Raw genomic sequence first — 7,333 nt, 5'->3', positions numbered from 1 at the left:
ATCAGCCTCCTTCGATGAACTCACACATGAACAACGTCCTCTCACTTCTTCCGGGTAGTCATCGTCTGAAGTCTTACTCATCTGTGAAGATACGAGTCAGACTTAGATTTTCAGTAACCCCTGCCTGTTGTAAGAGCCGACAAACGGGATCGGGTGGTCAAGCTCGTTGACACGGCTGATGTTTGTTATCGTGTTCAGACCCGTGAAGTCCTCGGTTACAAATGGTCCTTATCCATGCTTGTCGTAAAAGACAACTTATGGGATTGGGTACTCAGGTTCGCTGACTTGGTTGACAGATGTCATCGTATCCCAGTTGCATAAATCGATGCTCATGCTGTTGACCACTGGAATATCTGGTCCAGACACGATTATTTACAGACCGCCGGCAAATAGCTGCAATATAACTGAATCTTGCCAAAATCATTCATCGCATCCAGGTATTTCGTTGGTCGATACTTATGATGTTAAGCACTGAATTGTGTGGCCTTGATTCTGTTATTTACAAACCTCCGTCTTAGAGTGAGTACGCCGCACTCAACAATATTCCAGCTCTATGGCGGCGGTCTGTGAATAATCGAGTCTGGACCAGACAATCGAGTGATCAACAGCACGAGCATCAATCTGCAAATTTTGAACCGATGACATGTGTCAACAAAGTCAAAGAGCCTGACCACCCGATCCCGTCAGTCGTCCCTTACGACAAGCATAGTCAGTCAGCTTTTATGTTAATCCGTCAGAGATGGAACATCGGTGAGTGTGGCGTTACACACTGATGCAACAAAGAACCAAACCTTGTAGTCACTGTAAGAGGGTGTAGAGTGGCGTTGACGCCGTACTTGCTTGTCTGTACTCAGGTGTCCTATTAAATAACAAACTCCGAATTCATTTATACTATGTGGCTGAGCCGGTTAAGCGTCTGACTTAGTGTGCTGACGATCGTCTGCCTAACTCTGAGGGTGTGGGTCCGATCCCCGGGTGGGACTCAACTCACCAAAAAGTACTCGAATATGTACTTTACTAAGAAGTGTAATTCTAGATATTACATATGTTGTATGTCCAGCACTGCCTACAAGCTGTGGGTATTTTAAGTCACTTGAATCGGTTTCTTTGCTTAGAGTTACCTCCCCTAGAACGCGATTCCTTTGCCCGTGTCAATGTAAACTTCCCCAATTCTGTACATGGACAGCCTTAAGTCTGTAGATACTATTTGGCTGGAGGATTTGGAAGATGCGCGTATTCCTGACATTCAGCACTTGACGTGAATCCCCAGGTTATGACTAGTGTGGACACGGCAGACAAACCTGATCGTATGGTTCCAGATGTGTTACTAGAAGCACATACGGTGCGCCTCAGTGGATTGGTTGGCCAGAGTCGTTGAGTGGGCGGACTGGGTCGTCATAACTGGAGGAGGGTCTGATGTATTGGGTGGTCATCCTTCCTGGTGGAGGGTCTGGTGCCCTTGGTGGTCATCCTTCCTGGTGGAGTGTCTGGTGTATTGGGTGGTCAGAGTCGGTGGTTTGGTGGATTGAGCGTATCGTTGATCATGATATCAACCAGCAGGCTATCACCTCCAGACTATTACCAGCTGGTGTGCAGGTGAAATATTACTTATTCATGTCCCTGCAGGCGGCGAGGTCTTGCTGTTGAAGGGGAACAGTTATGTCATCTTTAGTCAGTTTGTGTAATACCAGTTGTGATTTAAAACACATGCTCAATCGATGTCACACGCAGTACAAAGAGAACCTCAGATCTTCAATGAAATTACACCATTATAAATTGAGTGCTTCTTGTCACAGCCTAGCATTATGGATGAGCTTCTGGAAATCAACGTTCCCACTTCAACACAAACATTAAACATTAAACAAAAACATAGCTAGATATTTTTATGTTGAAATCAATCTGATGATTAAGGACCAGATAAATCTGTCGAGGTTTTATGAAAGAAGGAAAGCGTCAAAGAAGTATATTGGGAAAAGGATTTGGGCAACACTGAAACTGCAATATTTGACATTTGAAACATCACCTGCCGTTAAAGTAGCTCTGGTGCCTCCGGCTGTTTATGGAGTTTCAGCCATTCATTGTCACGTGATATTAAGGAAGAAATCCCTTTCTGTAACCGTCGTCTTTCATTCGTTATAAACAAGGTAGTTGCAACAGCCAACACCGTCAACAGTTACATAGTGCCGTCGACGTGGGTGTCGATGTTAACGACGAAAAGGTAACGCAGGTGACGGAGTAAGGAACACTACAGTAAAGCTAGTTACATCAATGTCGAGGGAAGCATGCAGGTGCGTGAGTTATATACTGTAATGATGGAATCATAAACCCTGATGAAAGAAGCGTTGAAACCAACTCACCACTGCCATAGGTGAACGACACCACTGATGTCATGGTTGCTCCGTTTTATTGTTTAATGCCGTACTCAGCAATATTCCAGCTCTGTGGCGGCGGTCTGTAAATAACTGAGTCTGGACTAGGCGAGTCAGTGATCTTGAACAGCAAGCATTGTTCTAAAACGTCAGCGAGTCTGACCATCCGATCCCGTTAGAAACAAACCAACAAGCAAACAAACAAGCAAGCAAACAAATGAATGAATGAATGAATGAAAGAATGAAGGAATGAATAACGGCCCGACTTAATTATAATTTCAGGAAATGGGCCAATCCATTTAGACGTTTCACAAGGCGATCTTAATGCTAAGGCGCTCGTAACCCCCCAAAATTTGCCAATGAAAATGACTTCAAGAACTCAAAATCCATAACAACCTGTATTCACTTCTTCCATACATACAAACCGCACAAGGGCACAGAATGGGGAGGGGATCAGATAACCCTCCTTCACTTGTACAGATCATTGGTTCACTCTAAACTAGATTACGGCTCCGTTGTCTATGATGGAACTTGCAAAAGCAATCTAGAAAAATTACATTCAACCATCAAGGCTCATTGGCTCTGCCAATCCAGCATACAACAGTGCTTTCAACCCTCTATATGAAAACGTATTTCCTAAAGTGCAAGTCTGGTTCCAACACCTGAAATCAGAGTTCAACTACATATATCTGCAGCTGAAATTGAAATTGAAATTGTCTTCGCCACCTTGGCAGATGATGACGCCACAGATCGATCATACATTCACCGAACTCAAAAAGTCAGAAACACACCCTTTGGTGTTCCAACAGGAATACAACCAGAACCATTCCATGTATAACACCCATAGATCCATCTTCACAGACGGATCCAAGGATGATGGCCAAACTGCCAGTGCTACAGTCACTGGATCCAAGACTGTCTTCACTAGAATCCCAGACAACAGTCCCATCTTCAATGCTGAGGCCAAAACTATGTTTGCAGCTGTGACCTGTATGAAACACTAGACCCACTCGGAAAACATCGTCACCCTATCATCCTGGGCTTTATAGAACTTTACAACGGCCTTTCTACAGGCCAGTGTGACATCGTCCTTTACTGGCTGGCGGCTCACGTCGGCATGTCAGGTAACACAAAGTCGATGCTGCTCCTGAAGCGTTTCTTGACGAGCTCTTATCCTCACTACTGATCCCGTACAGTGACTTCAGACCCACTATCAAAAGTTATACTGCTGACCTCATGCAAAAAGGGTGGGACACCAAGGTAGGAAGAAGTAAAGTTCATAAACTTAAGCCAACTATTGGTTATACCTACTTGGGTTGCCAGTCAAGACGTGAGTTTTACTCATGACTATCTGCTGAAAACGAAGGGGGATGGACCTCCCATGTGTGTCTCATGCAATGAGGTGTTCACCATCAAGCATATTTTGCTTGACTGTGTGGACTTTTCAACTGCAAGGCACACTCATCATGTTGCGAAAAGTCTGTTTTATCGGGCATCTGATCCTGTATTTCCTGGGAGAAGTTGACCTATTTCACAAATTGTAGTTTCATTTGGATAACGGAATAACGAATTGCTTGCTTTTGTATTCGATGCTATGACATCTTCTGTTTTTCAGATGGTGGTGAAGTGAAAATATATGTTTTTAAAGCCACACTCTTTTGGACCATGCACTTAAGATGGTGATGGATGCAGACTTGTTCTCGTCACTAAATGGCTGGTATAATGCCGGCGTAAGCCCCACCCAACTCAACCCTAGTTTAGGATAAGCCAGTCACTATCTCAGTGCTGAGATTTGCGTTACGGGACGGGATCATGCATCAATGCGGTCTTTCTTTCCATACAAACTCCCAGACATCTTGTAACGAGAATACAAGGAATACTGTTCATTAACCCCTTTTCACTCACTCATGGAGGGTCTCAGTGCTGCTCCCGTGTCTTAATTGAACTCAAGATTTTGAGTCTTAATAATGGCAAGATATTTAAAGCCTGACGGTTTGTTTGTTCCTTGCGGGTATTCCTGGCAATGATCCTTAGTAACCAGTGCTGGTCGTACGACTTCATGTGGAGGATGAAGTGACCCTCTCGACGCGGATCGTTGCTCATGATATCAATCACCAGTTTGTCTGGTCTCGACAAGCTGAACTGTATGACAGAGATACAACCTTCTTCGACGTGGAAGAACAGAAAAAGCAGTTAGTAAAAGCAACTAAAAATTTACGTTGATCGTTGTGTTTTCGAAGAGAATGTTGTGTCTTCGAGATATATCAATATACAGAGGAACAACAGACCTCTGACCTAGGGTGTATGATGTCACCTTCAAAATATATCCGTTTGGGTCAGTGAAGAGCCGCCTTGTCTGTGTAGTAATTGAGATGCGAGATTCGCCCTGTCTATCCTTCTCACAAAGGTTTTACGTTCTAAATTCATTGATTTTAATACTGGTATAAATTAAATTGTTATCGTCATGATATGGCTGCAATATTGCCTAAACATTAACTCATTCACCCACCTAACTCACTTACAGGTGATATATCGGGGTTCATTCTATCTCGTTATACCGCACTTAAGGGCATCGCAGGTAGATTGTGTGTGGCTTCACTGACAGTTTGCGACGAATTCCACAGTCTTGGAGGAAAACAAAGCATTATTCAATCTAAGTTGTGTTTCGCACGCAACCGCATCATGGCGACAATTGGCGAACATTGATCTTGGGCTGAGCGCGTGCTCGTCACGCGAGTCTGTCAATTGATAAACTGTGTTATCTTCACTCACACAGTCGGGAGCTCAATACGCAGTGTTGACTTTCCATTTTTGATGATGCCACAGCAATTTCGCTTATTTAAAAAAATGTAAATGGTCCCGCAATGAGTTTCCTCCCGAAGCCAGCTTGAGGGCACGGGGAGGAGATCTGCCTCGGACATTATGTTTAAGAACATATTCAGTTTTCGTCATATTTGTATAGCTCATGGACTGTAACAGATTGGTAACTTTTCTGGCTTATATAGAAATCGTTCAGTTCTTCGCGGTGATTTATCGACATTTCACAGAGCATACAGATGGTTCTATACATCCACGGAGGGGGAAAATCTTACATAAAAGCCCTAATTGAAGTGAATCGGTACAAAAAATGCGCCAATCAATAACATGGACTAGACCGGTAACAGCTCCATCGTCTTCGCAGCAAGATATTGATGTGACGACACTCTAAACTTCATAAGTAAGGGTGGATATTTTAAATTTACATAAAGTTTTACATCAAGCGCTCACGATCTCATGACACCATGGCTAAATAAGTTCGAGTTAATGTCGCTGAACACAGGTAAACCCAGCCAGGTCGAAACGCTCGCATGGGTACACATGAACGAAACTAGTCAGTAATGAGTTAAATCACAATAACAATTTGCCACAGAAACCCGAGAACAAGTAGTGACGGAATATAAGTAAATAATAAGTGTTTTGGTTCTTTTTTAACCTGGCAATAACACTGAAACAATAGGGGATGGTATCAAAATCTATATCGCGTGTAATATTCTTTATGTGAACAGCGTGATGTAGTTTGTATATACTGAAGCATAGATTTCTTTCTTACCGATTTGTCGCAACTAGTGACTATGCTACTACATGCACGTGTTGTCTGTATCACGAATGAGTGAGTGAGTAGTGTCGATCTCACGACCATCAAAATACAGTGTACTGGAAACGAATGTGCAGAATTGATCCGTTGACCTAAAGGTTTCCCCAGTGTCTGTACATCCCCTCCATGGAGAAGGTCGACACAGCCTTCTCCTGGTCAGATGTCAATCGGTAGATGATTAAATACTTCTTCAATGACAGCAGTAAATGCGAGTCAGACTCTTCATATTCTTGAATTTGATCACCCGTTGCAACATCGCCGACAACGATCAAACTCGGTAGATGAGCTAGCCTGACAGATGAGATATTTATTCCACAGTTTTGAAACATCCTTTCAACCAAATGCATTAACACGTAGTTAATAGGTGCTTTTGATCTGTCAAATTATTAATAGTTATTCCAGTAATTCTTATTTCCATAATCGAATGTTTTCTCACAAAGTAAATTGAGTACAACACGTCAAATCGTTTTACCGACAGCTTTTGTTGGTTTCAATAAGATTTCACAGACAACATGAATAATACAAAAACGATAATGGCAAGTGAGTGATGTGTCGACACACATTAGCAGTGGCCACACAAAGGACGGCACTAGAAGGAATCGGTTACAGGCGAGAAATCCAATTGGGAACATCAAAGGAAACCCTACAGAGCCATCAGAAGGGAGGGACGTAGTCACGTGGGTGGCTGGCTATAGGTACCCCTCGTCCTATGTTGTGGTGAGATGTTTGTGTCAGCCTCGCCACGAAGAAAACAGTGTACATGCGGTTTGTCTACGTTCTGTTGGGTGCATGGGGGATCTGGTACCATGGTCTCCCTAAGCCTTTCAGCTTTATCCAGCAGGTTACACCCTATTCCCTAATCTGCCTCTGTGTCGAATGTCTGGATGCTAACGGAGACAAGTGATATAAATATCACAAGTTCTCATTACTTCAGTTCTCTCGATATAAGTAGGCATGCAGGTTTCCTGACGACATGAACGTCAGGACGTATATGGACGTCTTACGATAACTTAACTACTAATAACAACATAACAGGCGTGATGTAAATGTGTGCAAAACATTTATTAAAATTCGAAAAAATGTATTGATTTTTCTTCTCCTCATTTACAATACACTGTCCCAAATATAAACAAACAATATCTACCTTACAAATCAAAAAGCCTTGTAAAAATGCATCCCTATCTATGCAAAATATACAGAAAACCGAGAGCAAACATTTGCCTACCTGGTAAATGGTATATTTGTTTCCATGTAGAATGGGAAATTCACAAGAAACAGCGAATTTATGCCACTTACAGACTTACTCCAACATGTCCCGTTGGATCGTTCA

Source organism: Haliotis asinina, chromosome 2 (genome assembly GCF_037392515.1).
Source record: "Haliotis asinina isolate JCU_RB_2024 chromosome 2, JCU_Hal_asi_v2, whole genome shotgun sequence".
NCBI lineage: Eukaryota > Metazoa > Mollusca > Gastropoda > Lepetellida > Haliotidae > Haliotis > Haliotis asinina.
The sequence above is the reverse complement of the archived record's forward strand: the minus strand, read 5'-3'. Positions refer to the sequence as shown.